The sequence below is a fragment of the Marmota flaviventris genome, chromosome 20 (genome assembly GCF_047511675.1).
Source record: "Marmota flaviventris isolate mMarFla1 chromosome 20, mMarFla1.hap1, whole genome shotgun sequence".
NCBI classification, from domain to species: Eukaryota; Metazoa; Chordata; class Mammalia; order Rodentia; family Sciuridae; genus Marmota; species Marmota flaviventris.
The window spans coordinates 22,657,653-22,679,365 of NC_092517.1; the positions used below are offsets into that span (position 1 = coordinate 22,657,653).

Here is a 21,713-nt window from a genome sequence, read left to right on the forward strand (position 1 = left end):
ATATTATCTGATATTATCAATCATTTCTTTCAAATGATGAATTTCTATATCAATAGGAACACTGTTATCTGTCAGATTAAAGTAACACATTTTTTTACTTGAATACATTTTTTATGGTGTAACAATAGTAAATAATCTATAGCAGCTGTATTATCCAAAACTCCTTGTCATAAAACCTGCTGTTCTTCGTTCAACAAGGCTAGAGCAGTAGATGTACGATTAATGATTTTTTGCCATTACACATGCCAATTTCATAACTGTCTTACTGCCTATCCAGGGATCCCTACAAGAGAAAAGGTTAGTGCATCAAAGTATGCTTTAGATAATAAGTTTATATCATCCTTACCATCCAATGTTAGTGTAGCCATTCTTCGTAAGGGACAAGAAGGATGTTCAGGAAGCAAATCATCAATGGAGGGAAGGAAAACTGTGAGGCTACTAAGAGAGCAACGTGTTCCATGAGTCATATTTGCTGGTATGTAGTTGAATTTATAAGTTCCAAGGAGAAAAAAAAAAAAAAAAAAAAAAAAAACCAGCCTTTTAGAAGTGGCACATGTCCATAACTTGAAGGAACCACAAAGGAATTATTACATGCAAAGGAAGGTCCCATAGATCTACATTTAGTTGCACAATTATGAAACTAAGTGCAGGTGTCATTATCTGTTACAATAACAGTACTGGTTATAACTTGAAACTGCATTTCAGGGTAGTCAATAAGAAGGGGTGCCCCAATTAGAATAATCAGCATAAGTAATAGTTTTATCAAAATTGGAGAAAAAGGTCATACTTTTTATTTGTTCTGCTGGATGACAGACAGGTAGTAAACAGGAACCCAATACTGCTCCCAGATGGACATCTTGTTTTAGGCAGATATTATCAGTCCCTGCCAATTGAGCCAATGTCAGACATACATTGGTATGATTGAAAGAGGCAACTTCCATAGCTCCAAAAAGGAGAAAAAAGGTTAGGGACAGCATCTATAAAATATAAAACAAACCAAAGAGATAAAAGCATTCATGATATAGTTTTAGAAGAGTCAAACCATATCAAATGAGAAGGAATCCATCGAGGTCTGGGATCATTTTGTGGAAAAACACAGGCAGCTCCTTTTCCCCACATTAATACAGGATCAGGACCCATCCATTGTCCTGTTAAAACATCTTTCCACCTTACAAGTGGATGGCTGTTTGTCACTTAGCATGCCATAAGCGATCTGCAGCTGTCAGTTTTGTAGCTGGATCTACAGTTAAAAAAATTTAAAGTAAATAATACATGTGCTAAACCAGAGTGGGGACTGCTGCTACTCCCCCCTTTTGTTTTTGATAGATATGCTTTAGGAGTTTGATGAGCTTGTTCTAATATACCTTGTCCTTGAGGGTTATAAGGAATTCCTGTCGTGTGTTTTACATCATAAGTGTGATGAAATCTTGCAAATGATGTACTAGTATATGCTGGTCAATTATCTGTTTTAATATGATTACGGAGACCCATAATAGAAAAAGCTTCCATACAGTGAGCAATTACATCTTTGACCCTTTCCCCTGAATGAGGAGAAGCATAAATGAAATGAGAGTAAGTATCTATAGACACATGAACATATGCTAATTTGCCAAAAGAAGGATAATGAGTAACATCCATTTTCCATAAGACCCTGTAAAAGGCCTCTAGGATTAATGCCAAAATTAGGAGAGTGTATCTGTGAAGAACAGAGGGGACAATCACGAATAATTTGAGAAGCCACTTCATGAGGAATTTTACAATGATGAGCTAAAGAAGAAGCATTAAGGTGAAATTGAGATTGTAAAATTTGGGAATCCGTGGATAGAAAAGCAGACATTTTGGAGGCTAAATCAGTGGCAGCATTTTTTAATTTTTTGTACTAAGTGGTCTTGGTAAAGTTGAATGATCTTTTTGTCTAATAGAGAAACCTTTAATTCTGTTACTCAGGGCTGGATAATCATACTAGCAAACACCAAGGCTACCTATGTATGTTAGGAATATCTGTAGGCCTAAAACTAAAAACTTCTGTCTCTGGCATCTCCTCTTGATAGTCTCTTTTTATAGTTATCAGATATTTCTGTCTGAGAATCCTTCTTTGTAGCCTTCAGTCTTACTTATCTTACTTATTTCAGGCTATCATAAGGTGTATACCTATAAAAATAATAATAATAATAATAATAATAATAATAATAATAATAATAATAGTAATTATTATTATTATTACTATAATTATTTAAAATGCACAGGAATGGCTGTGTTTTGGTTTGAACTGTATTTACTGAGTGTTTAAGATGAAGCAGTTAAACTGACTTTTGTTTTTATCTATTATTAATAGTCAGCTGAGTTTTTATGGGAATCATTCCTGGGGAAACTTGAGAGCAGCTTCTCAGTTCTGCTAGTGCCATTTGTGCTAGGATGGGTCCAGGTCTTGCTTGACCATGTGGCTTCCCTTGGAAGCATCAGGTATTTTTCCCTTCTCTAATGACCCTCCTCTTTATAGCAAATGCACTCATTGGCTTTTTGTTCTCCAGTGGTCTCTTTAATCTCTCTGATCAGGAGGTTATGTGCCCCAGAGTTGCAAAGCTTTTTAGAGAAGTTTCCTGTTTCCTGGATTCAGGCTGACTCAGAGGGCAAGAGACAAATATTGGTTTTCTTGGCCCTTTTGATTTAATTTTAATTTTAAATCTTCATCTTAAACTTCCAGCAAATAAATTTTAACAGCCTTATATTAAGAGTACTGGGCATTAATGTCTATAACTTTATAATTATTTATCTTTTTTATTAATTGGGGTTTGTATTATCCTATCTGTCTTGTAGGTGATGGCTTATTTTCATAAATTACCCTAGGTTGTGTGTTTTTAAAGCAGTACCTCTGTAAAACATTAACAGGCTATCTTTAGACCATTTATAAGAAAATTACAAAATAAAATTAACAAGAATGAAAACATATTTAGTTCGAGTAATAGCTACCTTGAATTTTGGCTGAGTTATACATTATATCCCCTGTTTAAGGAAAAAAAAACAACTTTTGAATATAACTTTAAATGAACTAAAATCTGGCCTACTGATTTTGTAGTCATTTTCACATGTACTAAGATAGGACACAGAGCCTTATCTCAGGTAAGGCAGGGCTCCTCATAAATCTTAAGTCCCATAGTTCTGAAGCTGATCTTTGTCTTTTAAATATCATTTTTAAAAAGTTTACATAAATTATTTGAGGTCACATGAACATTAGCTAACACCATATGATATCACATTTAAAACATGAATTAAAGAAAGGCTGAAAATTATTAACCATTTGTGGAAAGGTAGCAAAATATTTTGTGCTTATCAATATTAACCTTTACATAGATTAGGCTCTCATTAACTTAAAAATACATTTAAATTATGTTGCAATGTAAAAATTAATATAAAACTTTACATATCTTATCGACAACAGGTAAATAAATCCCCAATATGATTTTTAAGCTTAAAACTACCATACAACTTTAGAACACCAGCTTGATATAATGCTCTTTTAAAGCTTCTACCTAACAGATTTGTATACCTGGAAAATATGAGCACATTAATAGCATCACAATTACATTGATGTTTTTATAATAACCAACTTTAGCTTTTAAAGAAATGACAGTACAATTCTCTAAAATAACAGTTCTTATTTAACCAGTTGTTTAATTTTTATGGTTACTTGCTCTAGAAAAAATAAAACTTAATAAACACAATGTTATGGGTAAACATGTTTTAAGAATTTTTTTTCTTTTTAATATATGACTGATTGTAAAAACAAACTTATACAGACCTTAGTAAATCAATCAGATATCTAACAAAAGTACTCATGAATGAGTAATCCCATTTTAAATTTACTTTACTTATTTTATCAAAATATTCAACAAGTATATAAAACAGTGTTATTTTTTTTGAAGGAAAAGTCCTAGAACCAAGGCATATTAGACATTTTATAGACATTAATGTTTTATTAGTTTTTTTGAACACCTAGAAAAACTTGTAAACTTATATTTAGAGACATTTATTGTTATCTGTTTATTAAATTTAAATTGAACCATTTTAATCACATGAATTAAAGATTTTTGGATCCATTTTTTAAAAATTTTTATGAGCGCTCCTTATATATGTTAATTTGTATATCATATATATGATATACAGACATGTACATATAGACATACAACACATAACACAAGTGTTCGCACATAACACAATAGTAAATGCCTTGTATCTATTTGCAGGTGAAATCTCCATTGCAATATTTTAAAAACTCCACAGATAGTCAAAAATAGAACTGATCAGAAAAACATTAGCCTAAGTCTATAGGATCAAAATCATGAGCTCAAAAAAATATGGAATATAAGAAAAATCAAGAGTCCTAGAAAAATGACTGGCCAGTAATTAGTAAATACCATACAATTTATTTTTTTTTTATTTTTTGGGTTTTTTTTTGTTTGTTTTTTAGGCCTCAGATCAGTCTCCTACTGAGCTTGCAGGCTTCTTTCATTTGCATTTTAACGTAAGTTCTGACTGAGGTCTGGAAGGAGCAGGGAAAACTGTTTTTCTGAGCAGACACCTCATGCATAAGGAATTTTAACCATAAGTCATAATTTTTAGGTTTGAATGTTGAAAATTATGATACAAGTTTAAGACACAATTTACAAAATTTTATATCTTTACATCTTGTTTTGTCAACAGATACCATACTATGATTTACTATCCTTTTCCAAATTAACACACTGGTATACATAATGAAATCTTTCCAGGCTACCCAATTTAAAAATTGGTGAAAAAACTAAATGATTGGGAGTTACTTGCCAACTTGGAAGTAGAGTTCTTTAGGTTTTTATCCTAAGTATTTAAGTTCTCTGGCATGAATTATCTGAAATCATCAACTAAACAATTACCTAAACCCAACTTTTAACTGCAAGATTGTGCAATGCTTCAAAAACCCATTCATATAAATAGACAGAGATAGCATAACCCTTACAGTGCAGGGAAGGAAGGCGGGAGTTCCCCGAAGCAAAAAAAAAATGGCTTCTGCAGATTCTGGGAGTCCCTCAGTCCCTCCTTTTACTTACAGGGTTAGCTCCTCTTTTGTAGGTGGTGGATCCTCTGTTTTTAATTTAAAAGCACCATAAATGGAGGCCTCCTCATCTGAGGAATCACCTTCACTCACTGAAACTATTGATTCCCTGTCCTGAACCTCCAGCCAAGTTCCCTGTGTCTGCTGTAAAAATACATGCAGTTGTACATCTGAAGATAAAACTGCCTCTTTCACCAACTTCCACAAAGAAAAAGAAGCTACAGGTAAACTGTCCAGACACTTTTCCCTTAAATCTTCTTTTACATGTCCCCAATTAGGAACCATTGAATTTCCCGAGTGCAAAAACCAAGGAGATGCAGTTTCAATAGTATGCATAAAAGCAGAAGCTGTTTTTCTATTAATTGCAGTTTCTTGTTTCTTAAGCAAAGCCATAATTGCCTGTTGCATTTGACTTCTTAAGATTTTTGATCCAATGGTACCTCTTCCCTTCACTTACCTTTGCCAGTAAGGGGACTCTCTGCTGGCCACCCAGGGAAGCCACCTGTCAGAACCGGCTGACAATCTGTAATTTCTGGTACAGCAGAGATGCTTAAAGAAAGACACACACACACACACACACACACACACACACAAACACACACACACACATCCAGTAGAAATGAGCACCATCTTTCCTTTTTTCTCTCCTTCTTTTATACAGCATTGTTAATTAAAACAAGGGAAAAGAAAAAAACATCCTTTTGGCAGCTTAATCCTCACAATTATGGATAAACATTCTCAGGAAAACTTTGCTTATGGTCACAGTGCTCCGATTTCTTATCAATTAACTTGTGGTTAGTTATTCCCAGGCAAACACACACACACACACACACACACACACACACACACACACACACACATATATATATATATATATATATATATATATATATATATATATATATTACACTTGGCAGAACATTCTTTTATCTTCTTAAGACAGCAACAAGAAGACAGTTCAACGAGTTCATACTTTCTCACAGAATTCCTTGTTTTGATAAGCACAGCAAAACTTATCTGTTTTTGTGCGTGAGCACAGAATATTCCATCAGTCTTACAAATTCTGTTGAGATCCAGAAATAAATCATAATCACTTTCACATGCTGTACAGGTCAATATGAAAGAAATTGAGGAAAAGTCCTGGATTTAAGCCATTGTCCTCTTGTTCAACATGATTATTACCCATGTTTCTGAAGAACTCTAGATACATATGAGAAATTAACTCAAGGTGACATGAGGACCTAGTTCCTACTTGTGAGCAGATGAATATCTTTTTTTTAAGGGAGAGAGAGAGAGAGAGAGAGAGAGAGAGAGAGAGAGAGAGAGAGAGAGAGAGATTTTTAATATTTATTTATTTTTTTTTTAGTTTTTGGTGGATACATCTTTTTTTTTATTATTTTTATGTGGTGCTGAGGATCGAACCCAGCATACCTTGCATGCCAGTCGAGTGCACTCCCACTTGAGCCACATTCCCAGCCCAGATGAATATCTTTCAGAATATGACTGAATACCTTGTAAACTACATGTATTTAAAAATGTCCTAGTACATTCTGACAGAGGATCTATATTATCTAATACACAGGTCTGAATAAAATAAAAACTTATGGCATTTTATACTACTGATAATTATAGTACCCTACCACATTTCCTCACTAAATGGACTGTGAATGTGGAAATATCTAAAGATATTTTGTAGGAAAAATTTGAAAACTTTTAAAACTAGAATACTCTTACCAAAAATGTTACCAAAGGAGGCCACTGTTATAGTAGGCTATTGCTGCTATGAAATCTTTAATGTATTACATGAAACCTCCCAAGTCAAAGCTAGGTAGTAATAAATAATGGACAAATAGTTAGCACTATTATAGTATTTCATATATGCAAAGTATTTTCTTTTCCTGTGGGTAATGTTGTTTCATAACAGTATTGAAGTACTGTTAGTAACTGAGACAAAAACTGAATCATTACATTTTTAACAAGAAATACCAGATCAAATGTTCTCTTTCCTATCACAGGTGATAATCACTGTTTGCTAATTTACATTCTCTTCCAAGAAATGTCAATTGACCAATATTTTGAATGAAACATTTGCAGTAACAATTATATGTAGAACTTTAAATTAAAAAAAAATATGATTTCAGAATTTAAGTGTTTTAAATGCTTTTATACATTTACTAGCTTACTCCAATGATGCTTTTTATTCATGATTTTAAGTGATTCAAAAGCAGATAACTGAGTTTACAAGGTAGCAAATGATAGGACCTAGCTTAGACAAAGGCCATGGTTGTCTAGAATAGATATTACTAAATTTCTCACCATTCTTAACATCCATAAATGTACCATGAGTATGTGCCCATTGACATAGTTTACTTGAAAGATTTCTTACACTATTCTGAATTTTACATCAATATACTTTGTGAAGAATTTTTATCCCACCATCCGTGATTCAGATAATGCAGACCCAAAGACAAATCAGATGGCATCTCTACTCTTAAGAAATCAGCAGGGAATTCTAAAAAGTAAATAAATCTTCCCATTAAATAATGCTATTTGTGGTCTACAAGAAAGCATAGTAGATACCACAGACTCACAGAGAAAGATGTGATAAGGGCATATCCACATAGTAAATAAGAGATACTCAAAATCATGCTATACACATAGAAGTGATGGTTGAGACTCAACATCATGTAAGAAATGCTTCTCCCATGGGAACACTCCACCTCTGTACCCATCAACAGTGGCTTAGCTTGGAGTGTTTGGCAACACAAATTGGCAATTTTTATACAATGTAAAATTGTTCTATCTGCAGTCCCCACTTCCCTTGGGCAATGTACCCTAACTACAAAAAAAATGATGTTCATTTAAATGATACTAACCATTCTTCAACTTGCACTCCACTAAGTGACCCAATTCCGCTTATCCTATGACTCTAAATCACATGATGTTTGCTTATGGTTTTGAATTATAGCAACAGCCATTTATGATTAATATGGTTTTTGACTAAAAAAGGAGTACTCAAACCCTGGGAAGGTGGGGGGTCTAAGGATGTTGACTTGCAATCTGTCCCTTGACCCATCAGCTGGTGGATTCAGATCACTGGCTGGTGAATAAAGTTTCTGTCTCTCACTTTAATATATACTTCGTGAATTATTGCAATATTTTCATAACATTTTGGAGTTCTCAGCAAGATGATCACTGGAGTTTAGGCTGTGACTCTCTTGGAACCTTTGAAGCAGAAAGAGATGTGCCCTCTCTTTATAGTTGTGAGAATTCTCTGCTTTGTGAGGGTCTGGACCTCCTGTAATGACCAACTGTAGTCTGCCCATGAAAGCTTTAGTGTAGCTCACATCTGTAAATTGAGACTTTGAAGGAAGATGGAACTGCATGTGCTGAGACATACCTCATTTTCTCTCTCATTTTGACTTGATTGTAAAATCCTTAGAGGTTCCAAATGCCTGATTGTGAATCTTTTGAAGTGTATCAGGGGTTCTGCTCTGGGGGTGTTTGGATCACTTTATTGTAAATCTTTCAAAGTGTCTTAAGTGCTTGATTGTAAAGCTCAAATGTGTATCAGGTGACATTGAGCCTGATGATACCTTGGTCAAGACTCAGCCAAGCTCCAGTAAACCTCCAGATTCTGATGACAGTCAGGAGCTGATATTATATGGAGGAAAGAGTGTCTTTCTTGTGTTTTGGTCCTGTTTGTTGTTATTGTCTGCCCAATTTTTGTTTGTATTAATTTCTACCTCAGTTTGTTTCCAACATTATTTTTACTGTTTTCCCCAGTGAGACACTTTATTTTATTTTAACAGACCTGACCTGTCAGCATCTTGCTGGCCCACCATGTTCAGACTCATGTCACACTAACTGCCTTGTTAAATTCTTGTCTTTTGCTTTCCTTTTATTTTTTATTGTTTTGTTAGCCTTGCCATGGGAAATCCATTACAAACCTGACCTAATTACCAACCTGGAAATAAAATGGTTATTTTTTTTAACTGTACTCCCTAAAGCTTGCATTAAAATTTAAATGGCTGACAACATGACTAAAGAAAAAACAATGTCAAAAGTAAAAACTAAAGATAGAAGAGCACTTTATAGTTTGTCTTCACTTAGTACCAGGCCAGGTGGCCAACAGAGTAGACAATATCCATTTCTATAGAAAGCAGGTTAAAACTGGAGAGTTTTATAAGATTATTATTTCTAAAATGTGTAAAAAACATCATTTTGTCTAGGAAATTTTGCTTTTGTCTCTCAGACTGTCAAGGTACTTGTATAAAACTCCAAAAACTTAAAGGTTTTATAGAATATTTCTCAACTATTGGAGGTGACCCAAAAGTATTTTTAACCATGATAGTCCAATTTGTAAACGTTTTTTAAAACACCAGGCTAAGATTGTAGTGGCCAATATCTAAGAGATCAGACAAACAGGTTTAAAACAGGACCACAATCTGAGGGGGCTCTTACAAGGAGACCAATGGAAGCCATCTCCATTGCTACCTCTTCAGGAAATTCTTTCAGGATAAAACCCCTTTGACTCTTTTTACCTCTGATGAGTGGGTCCACATCAGAATAAAGGCAGGAAACCTTTTAAATTCTACACTTTTTTGAGTTTATTATTTTTGTTTGTTTGTTTTAGATCAGACTTATTTCATCCAACTAAAAGATTTTTTCTTTACATCTTTTTATTTATTCAAAGGCAAAATTACAAGGTTTATCTCTCAATGTAATAAGTTTAAAAAATAAGCTACAAGACCCTTTTTGTTTGTTTTGTGTATAAAGAAAGAAAAGTCAGCTTCTGACAAAACTTATATATTTTTTTTTATTCTAAGTAGAAAAATTTTACCTACTTCACAGAATTTGTTCTCTGAGAAATGTTGTTAGGATTCCAAACATTCTGTCATACTGAGTTAATTTGCCTGGCTGATAAGAACTTAGTGAATAATTTTACCCTATAACAACATAATTATTTTCATTTATAAGCTTATGCAAATAAAACTGAATTTCTTTAGTTTGTTTTTGTTTTGTATCTCAAATCTCCATTCTGATATTATTTTCTTTCTTCATGCTTTATGTTTCTTGATAATGTTGTCAATAAAATTCTATTAGAAGTAAATTGTTCTTTTTGCCTAAAAATATCAATATTGCACGCTTTGTTAAAAGCTAGAATATTAGTTAGGCATGGTGGTACCTGTGTATCATCTCAGCCACTTGGGAATATGAAGCAGGAAGGTCAAAATTTTGAGGTCAGCCTTGTGAGACCCATCTCAATACAAAAAATAACATGGAGTATTGGATTTAGTTCAGTGCTTGTCTACCCTGGGCTCATTCCCTGTGGTAAAAGGGGATAAATATATAAACACAAGACACCATTCTACACCCAACAGGATGGCCAAAAAATAGGGAAGGATGTAAAGAAAATGAAACTCCATACATTTCTGGAAGGATTGGAAAATGATGCAGCAAGTACAGAAAACTGCTAATTTGTTAGTATGTGAAGCAGGATTTTCATAGGACCTACAAATTCCAATTGAGAATTGAAGACAGATTCTCAAGCAATTACATATGAATGTTTATAGCAGCATCACTCATTCTAGAAAAAAAAGGTAAGAACAACACAAATGCTCAACAATATATGAGAATATTATTCTGCCATAAAAAGGAATGAGATGCTGATGCAACAATATGGATAGATCCCAAAATTATTAATCTAAGTAAATGGTATTCAAATGCACAAAAATTACATATTGTGTTTTATTCATGTGAAATATCCAGAATATGTAAGCTCCTGGATAGAGACTGGAATGGTGGTTGGAAGTCTGGGAGGACAAGAGAGGGGGTGATAGCTTAATGAAAACATATTTTTTAATGGTGGTTACAATATTATAACAAGATGAAGGTGATTATGACACAAATTGGATATGTCATTAAATTACACATTCTTAAATGGTCACTATTATAAAAGTTAACCTAAAATAAAAACACACTAAAATCAAGAGAAGCCTTTACAGTTTCTGTGGATAACAATCTAGCTGATAGATTTTCATGTGAGCTAATTTCCTTCTGCCACTCTTCTACCACAATGTTTTTTCTTTACCTTGAGCCCCAAGGGATGGAACCAGCTCTCTACGGCCTGAGACCTCTGAAACCAAGAGACCTTAAATAAACTATTCCTTCTCTACATTGTCTTGGTCAGCTCTTTTAGTTACAGTAGTGAAAAATCTCACTAAGACAGAAATTGATACCAAGAGTTCAGTAGTTGCTGTGACTAACCTGACCATGTAGTTCAGAAGCTATTTGCGCTTTTTGAAGTTGATTGGAAGAATTTTGAGATGTTTAGCAGTGCAAGATGGAAATGTTTTAGGTTCTTGTAAGCAGAGCTTAATGACCAATTTTGGTGGGAGCTCAGAAGAACAGAATGCCAATAGGACTGTGGACCAGGAAGACAGTGCTCAAGGGGGTTTAGAGCAAATGGAGGACACTACATTTTAAATGGAAGCCATTGCTATAATGCTCTGGTGAAGAAATTTGTAATGATTGTGTGTTTTGGATTGGGGTCTCTAATGACTTCATGTCTGGAATGCTTGGTGGCTGGGAATGTTTCTGTACAAAGAAACAGGGTACCTAGCTGCTGGAAAAGTTTCTGTCCAAAGACACAGTATGCCAAGCTGCTGTAGCAATGCATTCATTGAGAAGACTCTATGCTAGAGTCTTGACCTTGACCTTGATCTCAGACATTCAGCTCCTAAGAATAAAGAAACTTTCTTGTTCGAAAACCACAATGTTGGGGCTGGGGATGTGGCTCAAGCTGTAGCATGCTCACCAGGCATGTGCGGGCCACTGGGTTCAATCTTCAGCACCACATAAAAATAAAATAAAAAGATGTTGTGTCCATCGAAAACTAAAAAATAAATATTAAAAAATTATCTCTCTCTCTCTCTCTCTCTCTCTCTCTCTCTCTCTCTCTCTTAATAAAAAGAAAACCACAATGTTTCACCAACCTCTGCTGTGCCTGAATTTGTCCATACAGTAGTAACTTTGAAGGCCCTGTCTCAAAATAAAAGATAAAAATTCTAGGATGTAACTCAGTGGTTAAGCACTCCTTGGTGAAATCTCTAGTACCCCAAAAAGAACATAGTATGCATTCTTATGAAATCACAGGATACTTTTGACACACTTACAGCTTTTTTGTTACCATTTTTATAAAGCTACAAGAAACTTTGAGCCGTCCAATTTCCAGCCCACAGATTAAAGTAATATTAGAGCTCCCTACAGCCCCACAAGTATCCATGGAGCTGCCTGGATCTCTATTCAACCTGCCTGGGATAGAGGCTGCACAGCACACAGAATCTTTTTTCCCTGTTATTTTTTTGGGGGGAGGGGTGCTATCGGGGGTTGAACTCAGTGGTGCTCTACAATTGAGTCCCATCCCCAACCCCATTTGGCATTTTATTTAGAGACAGGATCTCACTGAGTTTCTTAGCACTTTGCTAAGTTGCTGAAGCTGGCATTGAACTTATGATCCTCAACCTCATCCTCTCGAGCCACTGGGATGACAGGTGGGCACCACTGTGCCCAAATTTTCTTTTCTGCTTTACAGCCACACATGATGACATACTCTCTCCACATTTCATCTTTCTTCTCTTTCTGCCATCTCCACACTCCATGGCTTATCCCACCTAGTCTCACTGTTACTCTGCCTCTTCTCTCAATGGAGGCAGATCATGTTCTATTCTTGGAGTCAAGCAAGCAAATAATAATAATAAAAAAAAATCTTCCTAAAATTGTGCCCCCAAACAAGTTACCATGAGCAACCTTTGAAGAAAGTTGAGTTAATATGTCCCTTAAGGATGACTAAAAGTTTTCAAAAATTTTCTGGACCCCTGAGGCCTGAGCCCTTACCACATGAAATCCCTGGAGTGTACGGGTTGGGATATTACAGAGGGATTAACATTTGGAGTGTAACATGAGCTCTGGAATGGCAGTAGCTTTGGAGACCAAGACAGCTCAGTCCCCAGAAAAGACCTCAAAGACCCTGCATGTTTTTCTCTCTGTGCTTACTCATGGTTTCTCTGGCCTCTTGGGTTTTCCCTTATTTTTCTGGATTTATCCATTTTTCTAATGTCAGCATCTTGCTATGATGTGGCTCTATGGCTCCTCCATGCTGGGTCTGCACCTTTTCAGCTGCCTCTCATTCACCAGTTCTCTAATTTTTCTGTCATACTCTTTTCTTTCTGTGTGCCTGTCTGACCTGCTGTGTGTGTTTTCTCTCTGGGGACCTCTCTATGTCTCTGTTGCTTGGGCTGGTTTACTTAATGACCTGCTCCTTTGGTCCATTTCACACCATGTTCTTCTTTGGAAAAAAATTCTAGAATGACAACATGGATCCTGCCTGAGAAAGGATACTGTGTCAATTTCAGGTAAGGTCCCTGCTGTTACCTGGGCTGCATTCATGCCATTCTTCAGGAGCTGGGGGCCGAGCAGGAGAGAGGCACTGAAGATGGAGGAGGAGCTGAGTTTGGGAGCCCTCTTTGAGCCAAGTAGGGTGAGAATGGAGCCAGATGGAGAGAGGTGGGTGGAAACTCCTCTCCTGAAAATTTTGAGAGCTTCCTCAGGTGTCCTGTTCTGAGGAGGTGGGAGGCAATTGTGTTTCCTGCAGGCCCAAGGTCACAACAAAGCCATAGAAGATACACATTTAGCTGGAAAAAAAAAAAAAAAAAAAACAGGCTGGAGGGAACTGTGCCAATGTTGCCAAAATCTAGGTCTTTGTTCCCAGTATCAATCCAGTAACCAAGATATAGTTTTGAAAAAGGGAAAAAGAAGGTATTTTGCTTTTCTAGAAAAGGAGAAACACAAGGGACTCCTGTTCCAGAGGCTGTGATTCTGCCCATCAATAGGCTTTTAAAGAGGTGACTCAAAGGCTACATTGTCCCCTGTTCTCTGTTGGAGTTGACATTGATTTGTTAATTTAGATTATTATTATTATTATTATTATTATTATTATTATTATTATTATTATTATTTATGAGATCTTCTGGTGCCCTGTCCAAAGTCTGGATGACTTGGTTCCTATATTGGGTGTGTACTCAGGGAAAGATCAGTCTATCTAGGATGGAGAAGAAAGAGAATAAATACTGTCTTCCCTGAGATTAGGGAAGGGGAAAGATTAGAGAGGAGCAGGAAGAGAGGAAGAGAAAGAAACATGTCCATTTTTAAAATGAATTGCAATAGCAGAGCTTCATGGGTATATGCAAAGCATAAAGTGGGCCACTGATACACAGGGATAAAATGATTTCACACCATGGTGCCATGTGGGTCTTTGAGCACACTGGTGGAAACACCAGAACAGGTATTAGTCTTCTCTTAGAGGGGACCTCAAAGGCACAGATAGGAAAACAAAAACCTCCTCACAGCCCTATACCTAATGCATAACCAAGCCAAGGTTCAAATACAGATCTGAAAAGTTCAGTGCCATGGCTCATACCTGTAATCCCAGGAATTTGGGAGGCTGAATCAGGAGGACTGCAAGTTAGAGACCAGCCTCAGCAACTTAGAAAGCCCTAAGCAACTCAGCAAGATTATGTCTCTAAATAAAGTATAAAAAAAGGTCTGGGTATGTGGCTTAGGGGTAAAACACCAATGGGTTAAATCCCTAGTTCCAAGAAAAAAAAAATTAAAAACTTTGTGGCTCCCTAGTTCTGGAGAGAGGAGGATTCCTCAGTGGATATGCTACACCATTGGCCACTTCAATTTTGCATGAATTTTCACTGCAGGTAATGAGGTCAACTCCTATCAAGGATTCTGGGGAAATCAGGATGACTGAGCCCCGCAGATTTATCCCTCAGTATTCCCAAACTTCACACTTTCTCTTTAGCTTCATTTCATTTATTACCCTATTCAATGATTTATGTTTTCATATTCATTATTTATTTGATTTTTATTCATTATTCAGGTGATTCATTACCAACTTGTTTAATAATTATCACTTATTGACTGAGAAGCTGTGATTCTCTGGCTTAGTTGTTATCAGGAACAGAACTATGAGTTGGTAAGTCTTGAACTACTGTGACAATAAGGTTATGTGTGTATGGTGTGTGTAGGCATATTCACACATGAATATGCTTATACAACATTAAGTGATATCTGTGTATATATGCTTGTGATAGTTTAGGATAGATATATATCATACATTTACATATATTTATTTATACACACATATGCATTCAATACAAAGTGATATGAATTTTCTTTGTGATTTGGAGAGCATATTGTACGTAGAACACAGATAGTGTGATATATGATTGTAAGAGTATAGGGTGAAATGCACATCAAAAATTTAGCTTACCTGGACAGTTGAATGTTTGTTTATCAAATTATTCTTGTTTCTATATATATATATTGTACTGGGATTAACCTTAGCCACATCCCCAGCCCATTTTTATTTGGAGCCAGGGTCTTAATAAGTTGATTTTGTCCTCACTAAGTTGCTGAAGCTGGATTCAAACTTGTGATCTTCATTCTCCAGCCTCCTCAGCTACTTGGGATTGTAGGCATGTGCCACTCCACCTAGCTAATTCTTCAAACTTCAAAGGAGAAAAAAATGTATGTTTGAAATTCAAGCTTCAGCATGAGAAGATGTTACATTACTATTAGGTCAACAGTTATAACTGCCTCACCAATGTTTTCTAATTTGGGTGGGGTGGTTACTGGGGATTGAACTCAGGGGCACTCAACCACTGAGCCAATTTCCCAGCTCTATTTTGTATTTTATTTAGAGACAGGGTCTCACTGAATTGCTCAGCACCTCACTGTTGCTGAAGCTGGCTTTGAATTGAAAATCCTCCGGCCTCAGCCTCCCAATCCATTGGGATTATAGACGTTTTCTAGTTTTTCTCCTAATGTGAGTAAAACCACCTGGGGACAAAGCACACCTGGGATCTCAGTAGCTCAGGAGTTTTGGGCAAGAGGATCCTGAGTTCAAAGCCTGCTTCAGTAACTTAGTAAAATCCCAAGCAATTCAGCAAGAACCTGCCTCTAAATAAAATATAAAAAAGGGCTGAAGATGTGGCTAAGTGGATAAGTGCAACTGAGCTTAATGCCTTGTTAAGAAATAAAAAATTCTGAGAAGTCGTCAGAAGTTTTATTTTATCAACAATTGTTTTTCAAAGGTTCATATTTAAGATATAAGAAATGTGATTCTATTATTTCAGGAAAGTTCTGTTTGATTTTTATGGTAATCATATGAATTTAGGTCTATACCTCAGTACACAAAGGCAACTTACCATTTTTGTCTAACATTTACCATCTCATTCTGAACTCCTATTTATTATTTAATGGGGACAAAGCCAACTTTTGAGTATAAAAGCTTTTGATTTTAGAAGACATTTGAGAATGGTCTGAAAATAGAATTATGAAGTCAGAAATTTCTTCCCGAAAATTAAATTTTTAGCTCAAGCCAGCATGGTGGCACATGTCTATAACACCAGCTACTAGGGAGATTAAGGCAAATTCAAGGCAAATTTCAGCTTCCTATTGAAATTCTATCGCAAAATAAAATAAAACAGCCAGGTGCAGTAGCACACATCTGTAATCCCAGTGGCTCAGGAGGCTGAGGCAGGAGTATCACGAGTTCAAAGCCAGGCTCAACAAAAGTGAGACCCTAAGCAACTCAGTGAGACACTGACTCTAAATAAAATACAAAATAGAGCTGGAAACTTAGCTCAGTGGTTAGGCACCACTGTGTTCAATGTGGCATGCAGAGTTTCCTATCCTCCACTGTCTCTTCCTTTAAGGGAGCAGGGAGTATGGTTTTTCACTCCTCATCAACCAGCCTCAACTGGCTTCTACTGGCTTTCTGATTCCAGTCCAGGTTTCTTAGCTGGCTGGTTCAGAATGAGGTCAAGCTCCTTTCTGTTCCCTGGCTCTATCCCCACGACTGATTACACCATTGCCTATGCAGTGGTCCTTGCACTGACTCACTCAGGTAGAGAAGGATGGACACTTGGTTTAGATAGAGGCAAGTGAACTTGCTTAGAAGTGCAATAAGACACAGGTGATCCAGGTGGTGGAGAAGGGGTGATGAACTCTAGAGATCAGCTAGGGCCCCATCACAAAGGGCTCTAAATGCCAAGCTGAGAAGCTGAGACTTGATTATCAGGGAGATGGGAAGTCATGGAAGATCTCTGAGCACAGGAGAGAGTCACCTCTGAATATTAGAGAGATCTCAGAGAGCTGAGATTGATGCAAAAGAAGAAATGGACTAAGAGAACAGAGGGATGGAGAAATGGGCCATACCTTGGCAATTCAATATGGTGACCATGAGGCACATGTCCTGTTGAGATTTGAACTATAGCTCATGGAAAGTGAGGTGTGCTCTGAATGTAAACCCCCACCATACACGAGCAATCACTCACTAGAGTAAGAAGTGACTCTTTTTCTCTCTCCCCACCCCCAGCACTATAAAGTGAACCCAAAGTTTTTCTAATATTATGCTACACCTCTGAATATATTTATTTATTTATTTATGAATTTATTTTTATTTTGAGACAGGTTCTCGCTAAGTTGCTGAGGGCCTTAAACTTATGATCCTCCTGCCTCAGCCTCCCAAGTTCCTGGGATGACAGGGGATTGCTCTGGCCCCTGGCTTTCCTGTTTCTTTTAATGTGACTACTACAAAATGCTCAAGTATGTTTATGTCTCCTGTTTGTGTCCCAAATTATCTCTCTCTTTTTTTGTGGTTGTTGTTGTTGTTTTTATTTTTGCAGGGGGTTGCTGTGAATTGAATTCAGGAGCACTCAACGACTGAACCCCATCCCCAGTCCTATTATGTATTTTATTTAGAAACAGGGTCTCACTGAGTTGATTACTGCCTTGCTTTTGCTGAGGCTGTCTTTGAACTGATGATCCTCCTGCCTTAGCCTCCTGAGTCACTGGGATGACAGGTATGCACCACACCAAGTTTTTACTCATCAGATAGCAGTCTTCTTGGAGGAAGCAGGTGCTAACTCTCATGATGAAAGTAAGTATTACTTCCTGAAGTGATGTCATTGTGGGATACATAAGCCAGCATTCCTGTGGTGTTCACACCATGACCAGCACTGTAATAAATGTCACTTGTCTCATCTCCACAGACCAGAAGGATAGGCACTGACTGTCTCTGCATTTCCAAAAAGCCACATAGACCAAGAGACTAAAGACAGGCCAGGAGAAAAGACAGGGACCAGGCTAGTAGAGCAGCCACCCCCAGCCTGGTGCCTGGGCAATGGCACCTCATGAACCCATTCTCACTGCCGTGCTGGAGTTTGAGCTTTTAGGGGTCAGAGACGTGTGAGGGCTCCAGCTCCTTCTATTCATGGTGCTCCTGGTCATTACATGCTGACCCTCCTGGGCAACCTGCTCATTATCACCCTGACCTTGGCCGACCACTGCCTGCACACTCCTATGTACTACTTCCTGTGCCATTTCTCCCTGCAGGGGGTGGGGTTCACGTCCACGGTCACCCTGCAGATGCTGGCCCACATCCTCTCTGGTCACAGGAACATTGCCCGTGCCAGGTGCTTTATGCAAATGGGGCTCTACTTCATCCTGAGCACAGTGGAGTCCTTGCTGCTGGCTGTTATGTCTGGTGACCAGTACCTGGCCATCTACCACCCGCTGCACTATCCCACTCTCATGACGCCCCGGGTGTGCAGCTGGCTGGTGCTGGCCTGCTGGGTCACCAGCGACTTGGTCCTTGGGGTGCTGTGTGCCTGGATGTTCTTCCTGAATTTCTGCAGTCCCCGCATCCTCAACCACTTCTTTTGTGACAGCACCCCCTTGCTGGAGCTGGTGTGTGATGACACCAGGATTCTGCAGCTGGTCAGCTTCCTGGTGGCCATGTGCACTCTGGTCAGCACTGTGCTGGTGACAGTTTTGTCATACTGCTGCATCATTCACACTGTTCTGCACCTGCCTGTATCTGGGGGCCACAGCAAGGTCCTCTCTACCTGTTTCTCCCACATGCTTGTGGTGTTGCTCAGCTATGGGAGCTGCATATTTATGTACCTGAAGCCCACGCAAACTGGGCAACTGACCCCCAACAAAGAAGTGGCTTTCTTCAACACCATAGTGTCACCCCTGCTGAATCCCTTCATCTACTGCTTCAGGAATGATTTGGTCCAGAAAGCCAGCAGGGATGTGCTGCTCAGGGGGAGAGTGCTTTCTTCTCAGATATTCAGAGGGAAAGCTTTCCAATGCTCTGCTGCTAAGCACGGCACAGTGGCACACACCTGTGATCCCAGTGACTGTGGAGGCTGAGGCTGGAGGATTGCAATTTGAGGCCAGCCTCAGTAACTTAGTGAGGCCATAAGCAATTTAGCAAGATGTTGTCTCAAAAGAAAGAGGAAGAGGAGGAAGACGAGGAGGAGGAGGAGGAGGAGGAGGAGAGGAGGAGGAGGAGGAGAGGAGGAGGAGGAGGAGGAAGGAGGAAGGAGGAAGGAGGAAGGAGGAAGGAGGAAGGAGGAAAGGGGGGAAGAGGGGAAGAGGGGAAGAGGGAAGGGCTATTATTCTGGGGTCTGAGAGTTTATCTCAGTGGTAGAATGTTTTCCCTGGCATGTGTAAGGCTTTCTGCTCCTTCTGCAGCCAATCATCATCATCATTATCATTCATCATCATCATCATAATATCTTGATTAATCATCTCATTATATATATATATATATATATATATATATATATATATATATATATATATATATATATATATATATAATTTTTACTTGTCAGTTAAAATTAACTCATTAAATTTAGAATAAAATACTACTATTTTGCTCATCTCTCCTCATCAACATCATCATTCTATTCCATCTCCCGCCTCCTTCTCCTCTTCCTCCTCCTTCTTCCTCCATCTCCCCCTCCTCGTCCTGCTCCTTCTCCTCCTCCTCCTGCTCCTTCTTCTCCTCCTGCTCATCTCTCTCCTCCTACTACTCCTCCATCTCCTCCTCTTCTTCCTTCTTCCCCATCTCTCTTCCTCCTGCTCCTTCTCCCCCTCCTCCTCCATCTTCTCCTTTTTCTCCTCCTCCTTTTTCTCCTTCATCTCCTCCTCCTCCTCTATATCCTGCTCCTCCTCCTTCTTCACCTCAATCTCCTCCTCCCCCATCTCATCCTGCTTCTCCTCTCTTGCTCCTCCTTCTCCTCCTCTTCCTCCTCCTTCCATCCTTCTCCAACTCTTCCTTCTCCTCCTCCTCCTCCTCCTCCTCCTCCTCCTCCTCCTCCTCCTCCTCCTCCTCCTTCTCATCTCTCCTCCTCCTCCTCCTCAACATCATCATCTCTTTCTATCTCCTCCTCCTCCTCCTCATTCCTCCAACTCCTCCTCATCATCATACTCCTTCTTCTATTCCTCCTGCTCATCTCTCTCCTCCTCCTCCTCCTCCATCTCCTCCTCTCCTCTTCTCCTCCTCCTGTTCCTTCTCCCTCTCCTCCTCCCCCTCCATCTTGTCCTTTTTCTTCTCCTCCTTCTCTTCCTTCATTTTTTCTCCTTCTCCTCCATATCCTCCTCCTCCTCCTTCTCCACCTCCATCTCCTCCTCCTGCATCTCCTCCTATTCCTCCTCACTCTTCTCCTCCTTCTCATCCTCTATCTCATCTTCCTCCTTCTCCTCCATCTCATTCTCCCTCCTCCATCTCCTCATCCTCTTCCTCCACCTCCTTCTCTTCCTCATCCTGATCTCTCTGCTCCTCCTCCTCCTCCATCTCTTCCTCCTCCTCCATCTCTTCCTCCTCCTCCATCTCCTCTTCCTCCATATCCTTCTCCCTCTCCTCCTGATGTTCATCATCTTTTCTCCTCCGCTTCCTCCTCCTTCCCCTCCTTCTCTTCCTCCTCCTTCATCTCCTACTCTTCCATCTCCTCCTCCATCTCCTCCCTCTACTTCTCCTCCTCCTCATCCCTCCTCCTCCCCCTCCTCCACCTCATCATCTCTCCTCCATCTCCTCCTCCTTCTCCTTCTCCATCTCTTCCTCATCCTCCTTCTGCTCCTTCTTCTCCTCCTCCTGCTCATTTCTCTCTTCCTTTTCCTCCTCCTCTTCCTCCTGATCCTCCTCTTTCTCCATCTCCTCCTCTTTCTCCTTTTCTTCCTCCTCCTCCAACTCCTCATTCTCCTCCTCCTGCTCATCTCTCTCCTCCTCCTCCTCTTCCTTCTCCTCCTCCAACTCCCCTTCCTTCTCTTCCTCCTCCTCATCATCTCTCCTCCTCATCCTGATCCTTCTCCTCATCCTCCTCCCTCTCCTCATTTTCTTCCTTCACATATCTCCTCCTCCTCCTCCTCATGAACATCATCATCTCTCCTCCACCTCCTGCTCCTCCTCCTCCACAATCTCCAACTCCTCCTATTTTTCCTCCTCCTCCTCCTCCTCCTCCTCCTCATACTTCTCCTTCTCCTCCTCATACTTCTCCTCCTCCTCTATATACATCTTCTCCTCTTTCATCTACTCCTCCTTCCTCTTCTCTCTCTCCTTCTCCTACTCCTTCACATATCTCCTCCTCCTCCTCATAAACTTCATCATCACTCCTCCATCTCCTCCTCCTCCACCTCCTGTTCTCTCTCTTCCTCCTTTTCCTCATCTCTTTCTTCCCCCTCTTCCTCCTTCTAATCT

The 21,713-nt window shown here is 38.8% G+C and overlaps 2 pseudogenes; one reads left to right on the top strand and one right to left on the bottom strand.

Moving 5' to 3' along the window:
* The first annotated feature begins 18,347 nt into the window (after nt 1–18,347).
* LOC114079717 (olfactory receptor 6E1-like) lies at nt 18,348–19,381 on the top strand (annotated as a pseudogene).
* A 2,241-nt stretch (nt 19,382–21,622) lies between these two features.
* The window catches only part of LOC114079718 (arylsulfatase D-like), a 29,649-nt pseudogene continuing 29,558 nt past the window's right edge, over nt 21,623–21,713 (bottom strand).